At 33.3% G+C, this 14585-nt stretch overlaps 1 pseudogene across 1 annotated transcript in view; it reads right to left on the bottom strand.

Annotated features, from left to right (window-relative positions):
* Nucleotides 1–10458: 10458 nt before the first annotated feature.
* LOC143254374 (G-protein coupled receptor 83-like) overlaps nucleotides 10459–14585 on the bottom strand; it is a 45194-nt pseudogene continuing 41067 nt past the window's right edge. The window contains exon 5 of the transcript XR_013030167.1: nucleotides 10459–13946. The product of XR_013030167.1 is annotated as a G-protein coupled receptor 83-like (transcript). The remainder of the gene's footprint in view (nucleotides 13947–14585) is intronic.

The raw sequence follows: 14585 nt of genomic DNA, 5'->3' as shown, positions 1-14585 counted from the left end.
AGAATTTGCTATCTCACATTTTAAATTAGTTTTGTTTTATATACAAACGTTTTTATTTTATAACTAAGATTGATATGATTGAAAGAGTCATATCACGGAGAGTGAATACTCAATATAACTCCGTTATTGAAATAGCTTCACCATGGTTGTTAATTTACTCTTGGCACAGACGCCACCGATACTAGCTTAATTGCTGACCAGAGTCTATAGAGAAATAGAAAAGATTGCGCTTCTTGAGATTCACATATAAGCTTATCTTAATCCCTCGGAGCACATTTACCCACTATCTGTGCAGCCAAAATTCCCTGTTGCCTTGTCGCTCGTGTGTCATTTCGATGGCATGTGAGTTTCGAAATCCCAGAATGGATTACTCACTCTGACACTGATGATTCAGCTGAAAAATGTTACCCTGATATCAAGGAAATTAACAAACTATACTGTAGCACGTATCTGTCGTTCAGATCAACAAGGAAGAAGAGAACTAAACTCTGTATTTAAAACACCAAAAATGTTAACATGTGAAAACTAACAAAAACATTCGGTTTTGAAAGGGAAAAATGGTACGTATAAGGAGAGAATGTAATTACCATCAAAAGTCCAAAAGATATTATGAACCTTGTTCTTATAGCTGAGACATGCAGGTTTGGTGCTGATAATGAACCTGTTTGATGACTTTCTAACTAAAACCTAGATTCTCTGCTGTCACAATGGCAATACTACGGATTTACAACGCTAAAATCAGGAGTTTGCTTCCCCTCGGTAGACTCAGAAGATATCCTGGTGTGGCTTTGCTATAAGAAAACACACACTCACACTAAAGCCTGGTGTCTGTTTCATCGTGAAGTAACTTTTATTTATGCTTAATGAAGGTGTTTTGTTTATCTAAGGTTCACGATGATTGAATTAATTGCTAGTTCTTATCGTTACAGTTCACTTCGGTGATCACACATTAAATTTTTACAGCTAACTTAAACGGTTTATAATGTTCTAAATCTATAAATATTTCTGATCAAATGTGTGTAGTTTATTGATTAATAAGCGTTAATCACAGTTATAGCTTCAGAGGTTTATAGTACACCAACTATAGCAAACCAATAATATATACTGTCTTTCCGTGTGGGCCCGGCATGACCAAGTGTGTTAAGGCGTTCGACTCATAATCCGAGGGTCGCGGGTTTGAATCCCGGTCGCAACAAACATGCTCGCCCTTTCAGCCGTGGGGGCCTTATAATGTGACGGTCAATCCCACTATTCGTTGGTAAAAGAGTAGCTCAAGAGTTGGCGGTAGGTGGTGATGACTAGCTGCCTTCCCTCTAGTCTTACACTGCTAAATTAGGGACGACTAGCGCAGCTAGCCCTCGAGTAGCTTTGCGCGAAATTCAAAACAAACAAACTTTCCGTGTGTTGCGATGGTTACCTTTAATAATCATTAGGCAATATTCCAGAAATTTCTTGCTGTAACAACAATAACGACAATCACTAGTACTTACACACACTACATTGTTGATTTTTACACTAGAGAAACGTCTACAAATTCAGTGAATAGGCAGAAATTTAGAAATACACGTTTAACAGTGTAAATTAGATACATTTCGAAACGCCACCTAGTGGCGTAGTGGAAAGTTTGTGGAGTTATGTTGCTAGAAACGTGGTGGCAGAGCACAGATAACCCTTTGTGTAGCTTTGTGCATAATAACAAAACTACAACATTTATATATACATACTTAACGATAAATAAATATATAATAGTAAATCCGTCACAGTTGCAAGACATAATCGTGTCTCATTTATTTTTGTTTTTTGCTCAGCTGGTCATATGACCTAAGTACATGTTACATTTCCCGCGTGAGCGTTTTAGAATTTGGTTTGGTTTGAATTTCGCACAAAGCTACTTGAGAGCTATCTGCGATAACCGTCCTTAATTTAGTGCTGTAAGACTAGAAGGAAGGCAGTTAGTCATCACCACCCACCACCAACTCTTGGACTACTCTTTTACCACCGAATAGTTGGATTGACCGTAACATTATAATTTCCCCACGGCTGAAAGGACGAACATGTTTAGTGTGACGGGAATTCAACCCCATGACCCTCGGATTACGAGCCGAGTACCTAAACCGACCTGGCCATGCTGGGCCATAATACATCTAAGAAACTCAAACTATTATTTTTTTCAATTTAATAAATAAATTGTATGGATGGTTCTATACTATTTAAATAGTATGCAAACATAGTTAATGCCTTATTACCATATCTCCACACCAAAAATGTGTCACCTACATATCTTATCTGAGTATCAGGTTTACAATTTGCATCGTTTGTGGCTTTAGTTTCAAATACATGTCACACAACAACAATGAAATTGGAGATCCTATGGCTAACCCTTAATTTTGTTTATAGACATTATTGTTAACTTAAAATAATGAATTTTTCATGTATACGTTTATTTAAATTATGTGTATCTATATTTTTAACTGGTGGGATTTTATTGTCTAATAATTTATTCTCTATAGTGAATGTGTCCATGTCATTCCTCTCACAAGATGTTGCAAGACTTTTTTCAAAGATTTGATCTGTTTCTAAAAAGATTATACCAGAAACACAGTCTTTTATACTAAACAGGTTGTTATGTGAGTTTTTGATGAACAAGTGCTAAAAACAGCTTATACAGACAAGAGTAACAATACATACATGTTTGTCCAATCATACACTAGCCTCTATACACATACGTTTGTTCAATAATATACTACCCTCTATACACATACATGTTTGTCGTGTCATTCACTACCGTCTATACATATACATGTTTGTCCGATCATACACTACCCTCTATTTACATACATGTTTGTCCGATCATATATTACCCTCTATACACATACATGTTTGTCCTGTCATTCCCTACCGTCTATACATTTTCATGTTTGTCCGATCATACTCTACCCTATATACACGTACATGTTTGTCCGATCAAACACTACTCTGTATGTTTTTACTCGTGAATTTACTCCAGAACTATTTCATGCATCCAGGCAATAACATCAATTCAGAATATTTTGGAAACATTCTGTATATATCCAACCAATAGTGGGATTGACCGACACATTATAAAGCCCCACGGCTGAAAAAGCGAGCATGTTTGGTGTGACGGGTATTCGAACCTGTGACTTTCAGATTGCAAGTCGAACGCCTTACCCCACCTAGCTATAACGGGCCTACCAAAATATATGTCTGATGTATGCGTTTCATCGCAACTTTATATCAGCTGTAATTGTCACATGACTTGGTGTATTACTTGTTTAAAACAGTTTTAATAGAACGTATTCAATTCTTTGGATGTGCATTTTATTAATTTCTACGACTTTTATTTTGTATTCGCAGTGCGTGTTTACTTTCTTGTATACTTTATTACATTTTCATTTCATTAAAAGACAGCAATTCTATTTACATTCTTTTTTTAATTATTAACAATACAATGACACTTATTTTGAACGACGTCAAGTGAATTTCTCTATCGTACAGACGTATTTGAGTTCTTATCATTAATTGTTTTTGATAATTACTTTTTGAGACGTATATTGGTTTTCAACTGAGGTTACATTTCATTGTAACGTTAACGTATTGTTTTTATATGTAGCGTTCTTTATAGAAGTTGCGACTTGGATGTTTATTATACATAGAGAGTTAGCTGACCTTTTCTCTGGCAATTCTGGTAGACTCTCTTTCTTTAACTGGATGTTAACGTTTCAAGATCCAATATGTTAGCTTCGACAGGTTAATATCCGTACAAGAGGCATAAGTCCATTGTTTGTAATATTTGTTTGTTTGTTTATACTGGAAAAAGTAAAAAGAAGACAAGATGCGAGACTTGTTTTTGACATTAAAGGGTTTCCTGTAAATTTCTACTATATACATATGCATATCAAACTGGCGCACAGAAAGTAGTTCTGATTCACTTACATTCACACCTTATGTTGTGGCTAATGAATATTTTTTAACAGTTATGCTATTTTGCTTATTATGTAAACATTAATGTTGTCATTTTTAATTGCGTTAATAAACATTTTCAAGGATTGTTCCTTTGTTTCGTATATCTATCTATAAATACACAAAAACAGTCTGCGCTAATCGTCAGTGATTTTGAAGTAACAATAGAAGGATTTTTAGCGAGCAAATATCACCTATTATTAACTCTTGGGTTACTCTAATCGAATAGCAGGATTTGACTTTCACTCTTGTGGCATGTCCTTGGGCTCAAAGTAATATTTTTATCACGATAACAGGATGTGAGCCATCGTCCCTCAGACTCACAGTCAAGCACCTTGGTCACTGAGACCCTTGTATGATTTGTAGGTTAAACTGTATTTAGTTAAAACCACTGACAAGAATGAGAACAGATAGTTAGAAGTCACTGTTACTTAGTTGATTAATATCTTACTTGAACTTGAGATGACTGTCACACACGTTTAGCATAATGACAGACCCGTCTTCTGTATCACGACATTTATTACGTCAATCATGAGAAATATTACCTATATTACTTATGTATTTAATTTTACCTTTGATTACAGTGGTCCAATAAATAATTGTTTTGAGTTTAATGGTTTTTAGATTTGTTCCTAAGGATTGTTTCTTTGGTTTGAATTTCGCACAAAGCCACACGAGGGCTATCTGCGCTAGCCGTCCCTAATTTAGCAGTGTAAGACTAGAGGGAAGACAGCTGTTCATCACCACCCACCAACCACCTCTTGGGCGACTCTTTTACCAACGAATAGTGAGGTTGACCGTCACATTATAACGCCCAACGGCTGAAAATGTAAGCATGTTTGGTGCGACTGGGATTAGAACCCGCGATTCTCAGATTACGAGTCAAACGCCTTAACCCACCTGGCTATGCCGAGCCTTGTGCCTAAGGAAGACGTTTTTTAACCTGTTGATTATACCCAGAGATAAAAGAACGATCCTTGTTTAAGAGCCATCTTTCCTGGTTTAACATTAGTTTTTAGGTTCTAGGTGAAAGACTGAGTTTATACTGTATGACTGCTTTTGATTGAAGAGCATTTTCTTCAATTCGCAACATTGGCTAAGAACAAATTAGAAATATGCGACACAGGAAACGAAAACACTGGCATGATAGAATGTTTTCGTAAAACAAACAATTCTTGGTAACACGTGCGTTGATTGCGACCAACTATCACAAAAAAGGTACACAAGAAAACACATTATATAAATCTGGAAAAAATTACTTCCCATTGTCTGTGTTTTTCTTCGACTTCTATGAGAATCAATATTGTGCGACTCGACAGTAACATTATATAAATAAAAAGAAACCGAAAATTCAAAATTCAAAAGTTTAATTTGCAGCCTAATTATTGTTAGTCTTCTTGTTTATAAAATATATCGAAACATGTTGTGAATGTCAATTTTTGACGTTATCAGAAACTCCATTATACGTTTCCTGACTCATATACAACCATAAGATAAACTCTATTCTGGTTGCAGGTAGCTCAAAAACAGTGAAGAATTACAATGACAGTAATTCGTATGAAGTACTGTAGTTCCTACTACAGGACAACACAAGAAGTCTGGTCCTTACGAAATGCAGAGTTCAATTTTTCGTTCATTTTGTCAACTCGTAGCTTCTCCACTGCAATTTTTTTCCTGTTTATTCACTTCAGGTTAAACAATTCTTAGTTTTGTTTTTTCCTTTAACTTCAAACTCCCTCTAGTACAGCAGTATGTCTCTGGATTTACAACCTTAAAATCAGCGGTACGATTCTCCTTGGTAGGCTTAGCACATAGCCTGACGTATCTTTGCTATAAGAAAACACACTCCTTTAAATAGATTATTAAAACAAAACCTTCTGCAAGTAAAAATTATTTCAAACGTTTTTATTTTCACAAGTCTCTGAAAATGTACACGTTCACTGAAAGATTTTAATAATAGTTTTAATTCAGTACTAGAGAAAATTAAGAAATATGTTTTCTTTAGGCATTCTTTAGTTTCTGTCTCGCCTGTGAAACATTAACACATCTGAGTAATGTAATGAAGACAAAATTCCCTTTATGCTAGAACTCAAATAAAGCGCGTCGAAATGTTTGACTGAAAAAAAGAGAGAATTTATTTGGATAATGGTGTGTGATAATGTCAAGAAGTTAAGACAAGTAAATAACGTCTAGAACTTAAAGAATATCTTTTCTTGCGCGTGCCTATTATCTATGCAAATCCCTTTACTTTCTTCAGGAATAAAAAAACACCTAGATTAGGGGCATAATTGATTGGATCGAAGAAGTTGACATATCGTTTGCCTTCGGTACTTATATGCAAACAACAAGCAATATCGAACATAAGTAGATTTTTAAGTAACTCAATTTTCAAGTAGTTTTTAAGTGATTAAATACTATAAGATATTATTGTAATTTTAACAACATATAAGTACAGTTAACCTCAAATGAATAATCTGGTTTTAAGACATTTTTTTCTTGCTAGTAATCAAACAATTTTCTTCTTCTCAACGTGATCTGGATATAAAAATGATTATATTAAGTCCACATCAATATTGTTATTAGGGTGTAATTGACTTTATAGCGTGTCTCTAACTAGTCGTCCAACAATGTTCCTCACCCGATGATAATCATGATAGTAAATGGACTATATTATATAAAGGCTAACTTTATATTCTATTCACGTATTATCTTTATACCTTACAGGATTGGTGTACAATAGCGTTATTTTTAATTGTGTAGTTTCATACATACAATTTATCTGAACAAATAACATTAAGTTTTGGTTAATTATTGGATAGGCCCGGTATGGCCAGGTGGTAAAGGCACTCGAATCTTAATCCGAGGGTTGGGGGTTCGAATCCCCGTCACACCAAACATGCTCGCCCTTTCAACTGTTGGGGCTTTATAATGTGACGGTGAATCCCACTATTAGTTGGTAAAAGAGTAGCCCAAGATTTGGCAGCGGGTGGTGATGACTAACTGCCTTTCCTCTAGTCTTACACTGCTAAATTAGGGACAGCTATCGCTGTTTAATAAGCAGGTGAGACTTGGAATAATGTTATTAATATTCTATTTCTGATTGAGATAAGACTAGATTCAGTCAATACTGATATAACTACATTTTTAATATTTCAGCTATGATGTTTGTTTCCTAGAAGAACATATCATTCCGTGATAACGATGATGTAATGATCTAGATATTTAGTGTATTAAATCGAAAACTAGAACGACATTAAATACTCCATTCAATGAGTCAATGAGTGGATCAATTCAATTCCAGTCAATGAGTTTTTCAGTCTGTAATTTAGTTAGTAAGATAGCAGTGCTTTTGCTATATGTCAATTAACAAAAGTAAATTTCACAAGTAAGTTTATTTGTGAGTTAGGTTTTCTTGTTTGCTGAATTTTGCTCAATAACTGTCTTCTATTATTTTAGTAGTGATAGACAAGGTATGTAGTCGACAACGCCAATAGCCAGTTCTTGGGCTAGTCTTTTATCAACGAAAGGGGAAATTGACACCTCCATGCTTAAACGGACAAACTTGTTTGGTAAAGGGATTTGAGCCCGCGACAAACAGATTGTGAGTTAAGTTACGTATAACTTTGGTCAAAGAATTATACTCAAACGTTATTAAAGTAAAGAAAATAAAGTTAAGAAAATAATAAATGAATTTGTTATTTTTTTGTGACCTGGAATTATCATATCTGCCAAATAATTCGAAATAACACACACAACGATTAAACGCATCAGTGATGTCAGGAGTGGGACTACTAGTGAAAATAAAGTAGAACTTTGACTAAACTTAAACCTCCAAACGACAACACAATCCCGAAGCGAGTTCAAAAATTTTCCAAATTAAAAAGAGCGTGCTAACATCGGGCTATCTACTGAATCCACAGAGAGGAATCGAACCCCTGATTTTAGCGTTGTAAATCCGAAGACTTACCGCTGTCCCAAGAACATTAAAACCAGTTAAAAAGGTCAAAAAAGAAAGAAATAATACCTTAAGAACGAGACAGAAAATTATAAAAAGAAGAATAAGAAGAGCATGTTGTAAAATAATTAATCAGAAAACTAATAAAAGATTAGAAAGAAAAAGAGAGGAATTAAGGGAAGAGTTGAAAGAAATAAACGTGGTATTTAAGGAAGTACGAGCAGAAATATGTACGATTACAGACAAAATCCATGGAGCTGATGGAAATGTATGGAGAGATTGCAGGAACAAGATTGAAGAACTATAGAAAGGCTGTAATGACAGCATTTAATGGAAAATGCGGTGATGAATTCAAAGGGTATACTAATCACATCTCTTTCTATATCTACTCAAGCATTTTAATCTCAAACACCATTTACAGTAAAATATTGCATAAGGAAACTTATTGTCCTACACCTGCTACTACAGCTGCTGTGCCATTTGTGACTGCATGATCTTCCTGGATTACTACAGCTATATCAACACCGAATCCACTGTCAAAATTTAGTTGGTTAATTGAACAATAATACCAGGTCAGAAACCAATCATCCGTGATGGAAAGATGTCATAACAAACATATTGTGATCACTTAGAAAGTACTTACAGAATAAATAGGGGGAAAATGAACAACGTAAGATTAATCTTAACATCCATTTAAAAGAACCGTATATAAAGACATTAACAAACCTTCTAGCTGAGAGCTGTAACAACTATCAAGCCTTGATAAATGCTTGCTTTATCCAAAGAGATTTGGATTGGTTCATTACAAGGAAGTGTACAAAGTAAAATTTTGGAACAGGTCATGAAGGAGAGAAGACAACATTAGCCTTAATTATCTTACCTGGGTGCTTCTCGTGATATGATGGATTCGTTAGAACTGACACGTAGTAATACAAGAAGTAAGCTGAAGCAACACCTGAAAAATATATTGCGATAAGCTGTGTACACTTGTCTATATGAAACGAAACTCTTCTCAAAGGATATCAGAGAAAGGGAACTGTTAGGAATTTTGAAATTATTCTCATTACAGCTAAGACTGTGTGAACCAGCAGCTCTTAATACACTAAAGAGAAAATATCATCATGATGTATCTTCTAACTCATTCATATCAAGGTAACCAACAAAAAAGCTAACGAAACATGATAAAATAAAAATTAGCTTGATTTATTGGAATGGAGCTAAACTTAGGTACTTCATCTGCCACAAATGAGAAGAGAAATTTATTGTTTAAAGAAACTAGTTCAGGAGTCAATGAGAATGTTGATGGGAAGTTTTGTAACATGTTAATTGAAACTAGTTTTGTAGCTACAGTAGTTTGAAATAACTTGGTGATGGTTGACGATAGACTGTCTCCAGAGATGAATTTAAAAGACAGATTGATGCAAGCAGCAAATTGACATAAAGTTCCAGGAAGATAAGTTACCTTTACTATAGGAAGCTTCTTCTTCCCTCATAATGTGTGGAAAATTGACATTGCACAAGAGTTGACACTGGGAAATGTCCTTATGCAGTGGCATGAATATGAGCTGAGGCTAACTTCAAATAACTTCATAGTATGTAACCAGAAAATATATGTACATTACGTCATAATATTAAACCAGATATTGTACTTCAACTGATAAGAATAAAAGCTATTATTGGATTACCAAGAAGTGAATAAATTTACCTCTCATGAACGGAGCATAGTAAAAACTCCAGGATGCACTGGAAGATTAATGGTTGGAAAATATATTTAAAACTAATACGATATTGTTTAGACCACGAACGCAACGAACCATGAACTTTGAATCAAGTTTAGATTGGTCATTGTAAGATGTTAACGTGTACAAGTATTGCTTTTACACCAAAGAACATGAGAAGTTGTCATATTTGAAGCAAGATCTGGTGTCAACTCTTCAACTAAGGACAGTCTAGAATCTCACTTACAAACTGAGAAAGTCTTAGATTTTATCATTATTATAGATTATTTTAACTTCTTCATTGAATATCAAGAGGCCTTCCATGGAGGACCCCTGGACTTAGACCCAATATAGAAGATTTTTCATAAAACTTATATTAGAGATGCAACTACAATACATCTTTCATTCAGACAACTTTCCTTATAAAACGGACTGAAGCTTTAAAATAAATAGAAGCTATGAAAGAATGAGGAGTAACAGAACCAAGTCTGAGGGTCATCAAGGATAAAGCCGCCGATGGATTCACTCAACCATTTATCTAGGTTGAATTTTACCAATAACAGGGATAAAGGACAAGAATCCAACATATCTTTATACCATGTCTTCATAAAGGAAGAATTATAGGGAATTTATATAATTAGATAATTTCATCAAGAGACACCATAAGGTATAGTTTGATGTAGAAGCTGTTTTTTCTGTCAAAACTGATAAAACTAACTTTAATATTGACTGTAAAATATATCAGACTTAATATCAGACGAATATAAATAAGAGATCAGTAACTGAAGAACCTTGACAAAGTACTTTTAGAATAAGCCTTTTATTTAAACGATTATATATATATGTAAACATTTTTTTTTTTTTTACACAGAGTGACGTTCACACGGACTAACAATGTGATCTCCAAAATAGCTTGTAGCGTGAATAGTGAATTACACGTCAAAACAACATTCAAAAACTTATAACGTGCCTTATGACTCTCGCACTGATAACAGTATGATTTTAACGTTAAAGTACAACAACCTTAGTACGGTTAGTAGAAGTAACATACAACATACAAGTTAGTTTTTGAATAAAATTTCCATCAATCTCATCGCACAGCAACCAAAGGTTGGTTGAAGAATTTTTTAAGCCATCGAGTATATTTGAAAATTATTTATAATAACGTGATAAACTAACTTAAAACTGATTTTTCTCGTGATATCATACATATTTTATGAACTGTGTAAAAGCATTTAATTAAACAAAAAGACACAATACGAAATCCATCAGCATACAACGACATTTTTCAATGTTGATTATTAAACTGAAACAAATATTTAGTTAAACAAGAATACACGATATGAAAAGAGTCAGCTTACAATAACATTTCAGTTAGTATGATGTTAACAGATCCCTCAAAAGACTAATTATATACACAAGTTTTTTAAAATAATTGTTATCTCATGAGCCATATTTAAAAAGAAAAACGATGAAAATGACAAAAGTTAAAAAATAGAAGTTATAGCTTATTTTTAGAATTTATTAATAAATAATGAAAATCACATTGTTATTCAGGCATTAATGAATAAATAAATTATACCAGTAACGTAAAAAAACAACAGATTTTTTGTGCCTTACATAAAAACTTTGTACTAGCTTTTCGTTTATACGTTAAATATATTAACTTGGGTTTAGTTTAATTTTAACAAAATAATGTTAGATTTAAGCCTTTTTATCTGTCTGTTTTAATTTCATAAGACAAAAAATCTCATTTGTTTTTCCATAATCAGAAGCTATGTCCTGATCAGTTCTCAGTTCTTTTCAGATGAGATTAGGACATATTATAAGATCAATAATACACCACGTTCTTTGTTAAGGATTCGAAAAAAAATTGCTTAAATATTATCCAGCATGCTTAATTGGATTCAACACATAATATTCGTAGAGCGGCTTGTATTTCAAAATCATGACGTAAATGATCTCAACTTCATTTCAAAATCACTTGAAAAACAATCATACTTGAAGTTTTACGTCAATTTCCAAACGCCACTGAAATATAATCGTAGACGATTTGTAAGAATCAGTTATGCTATCACTTACCAATGTAAACATATTGGGTGAAGTTTTTATAAACCGTTACACAAGCTGCCTGTGAAGATATAACCAGACTCGAGTTTTTATATAATTAAGTTATTATTTCGAGAGCTTTACTACGAAGCAGTTGGTTTTGTTTTACTTTAAGAACAACGTTCATGCACTGCGTTTGTGTTTGAGTTAATAAAGTTAAAAAAAAAACCAAAGGTTAACGTGTCGAATCACTGCTCTTGGCCCAAGGCAATTGTAGATGAAAATCCTTTAAACGATAAATATCAAATGACTCTAGGACTGGTAAAAATTATCCGATGCGATTATTAAATCTATTCAATTAGGTTCGTTATTGATATGAATAAATCCTGTGTGATTACGGAGTTATACTAGTTAATGTCTTATATTGAATGTCATGATTTTACCGACAAATTAGCTTGTTTTTAAATATATGTTGAAATAAACAGTTAAGGGACCGTAAATACGAAAAGAACAATCTTTTCAATACAATTATAGTATTGAATATTAATTCATTTTTATCATTTGATTCATCGGTATAACTCAGGGGTAAGTGGTGAATTGGTTGATAGGTTTCGTTTCATATTTATATCTAAGATGTTAGACTGTCTCAGTAACAAGGTTTGAACCGATTTCTTTTCGTATTATAATATTTACATATTTGCTATATTTTTATTATTGTAAGTAATATAAAATAATTTGTTAGCTAATTCATCAGTGTAAGAGTAGATGGAAGGCAACTAGCCATCACCACCCACCGCCAACTCTTGAGCTACTCTTTTACCAACAAATAGTGAGACTGACCGAAACATTATAACGCTCCCATTGCTGAAATGGCGACCATGTTTGATGTAACGGGTATTCTGACCGCGGCTCTCGGATTATGAGTCGAGTGCCTTAACCACCAACATAAAACTGTTTCACCACACTTTCGTTTAACGTACTTGATAAATTTTTCAACGCAATACGTATTCATAATATAAAAGTGAAAATATGTATACTGTCATGTTAATGTCCATAGAAATACTTGTATAATTTCTAAAGCGATTGCTTTAAATATCTAGGATACAAGTATTAATACAACTTAAAATATCTAGGATACAAGTATTAATAATATTTAAAATATTTAGGATACAAGTATTAATTCAAATTTCTTTCGCAACCAAAGCTCTTACAAAACTGTTTAGAAATAGCTCTATCTTTGAAATTTATAAAAATTTAATTTTTTTGGCATTTGTTACCCCTATTTTATTTTCGGAATCAAAAACATACTCTACTATACGACAACAATTACGTTACCATCAAAAACAGTTAAACACTGATACACAAAATAACACAGAAAATGTAGTTAGCGTTAAGCATTTTATTGTACGTTGTAGTGCTCTTGAGATTTAATGTTAAAAACCATTAACACATAAATTTAAAATTTAAAATAATATTGAGGTAAACCAAGCATTATACAAGGTTTATCCTCTGCGATAGAGAAATAGAAAAATACCTACAAGCAACTGACTCTTTAATGTTGGAAACATTACTGAAATATACAAATAATTATACATTCACAAGCAAAGTTAATATGTTAAACCTCAGCCATCCTCTTAAATTGGAGGTTTTCAAAGAGAGTGGAAGATAATTGGTATATATACGACGTAAGTGATTAGATAATTAAGCCGAGTACACAACACTATATATTTTAATTTTTCCTTGCTTTGTGTGACGTTTAAAAATGTATTGTTAGGAACAAAGAATTTGGTATGAGAAACCAATCTTGTCACCGCGAAATAAAAATATAAAGCAAATAATATTGTACGACACAATGAAGATGTTATATTTAAATACAGCATTTTTACCACAGATGGCTCATATAATAATTGTATACTGTATACATTAATATGTATCCATTAACACAACCAAAATAAACACGGTCACTTAACACTGGTGTACATATTGGTGTAAATATATGTATTCTGAAGCCAGCTGTTGTTTTCCAGGTACGGTAGTTATTTTGGCGGCAAAGGGCCAGAGAACGACTTCATTCCAATTTGAGGAGGAGGATCGTTCGTCTTACATTGGCTAGTTGATGCAATGACGTCAGTCGTGGTGCGAAAGGAACTGGAGTAACGACTAAAAGCCAAAGGGAAGTTTAGCCTTGTCGATTTTTTTGTTCTCCGAGAATAGAAGAAAAACCACAGCTGTTTCAAGTCAGCCTATGATAACAAATACACATTAGTACGTGCTATTTGCTTAAGACATTAACACTGACTTACACAGACATACAGATATGTGTGTGTGCATGAGCCACATGACGAATATGATACACTTTATGACAAAACAAATATGTTTTATGAGCATACTTCTCATTCTTTAAAACTAAATTACTTAATAGCCTATCATCCTCAGGTATAGTTTTTGAAGATCATATTAACACTATCTATATTTATTTGTTATTAGACAAAACAAAATTTTACCTATGCACAATCCTATTTGTTTTATTTCCACAGACACCCAGAATGTAGACTTATTAATTCTTAACCTCTAACAAATAACCCCCAGTGACACAGCGGTATGTCAGCAGACTTATACTGCTAGAAACCGAATTTTGATTCTCTTGGTGGGCAGAGAACAGAGTCCATTGTTGAGCTTTTGTCTTTAATAAAAAAACGAAGCAACAAATAGCTTTCATTTTTTTTTTATTTTACAAACTGGAAGGAAAAATTAAGGAGAGAACTATATAGGTATAACACGCAGGTTCTAGTAAAAATTTTTCACGTTAGGAACACGCGTATAAGAATAAAACTCACCAATACTAGATTGTAGCTAAAGTTTACAGACAATTGTACAATATT

This window comes from Tachypleus tridentatus, chromosome 6, assembly GCF_004210375.1.
Source record: "Tachypleus tridentatus isolate NWPU-2018 chromosome 6, ASM421037v1, whole genome shotgun sequence".
NCBI classification, from domain to species: domain Eukaryota; kingdom Metazoa; phylum Arthropoda; class Merostomata; order Xiphosura; family Limulidae; genus Tachypleus; species Tachypleus tridentatus.
The sequence above is the reverse complement of the archived record's forward strand: the minus strand, read 5'-3'. Positions and strand labels throughout refer to the sequence as shown.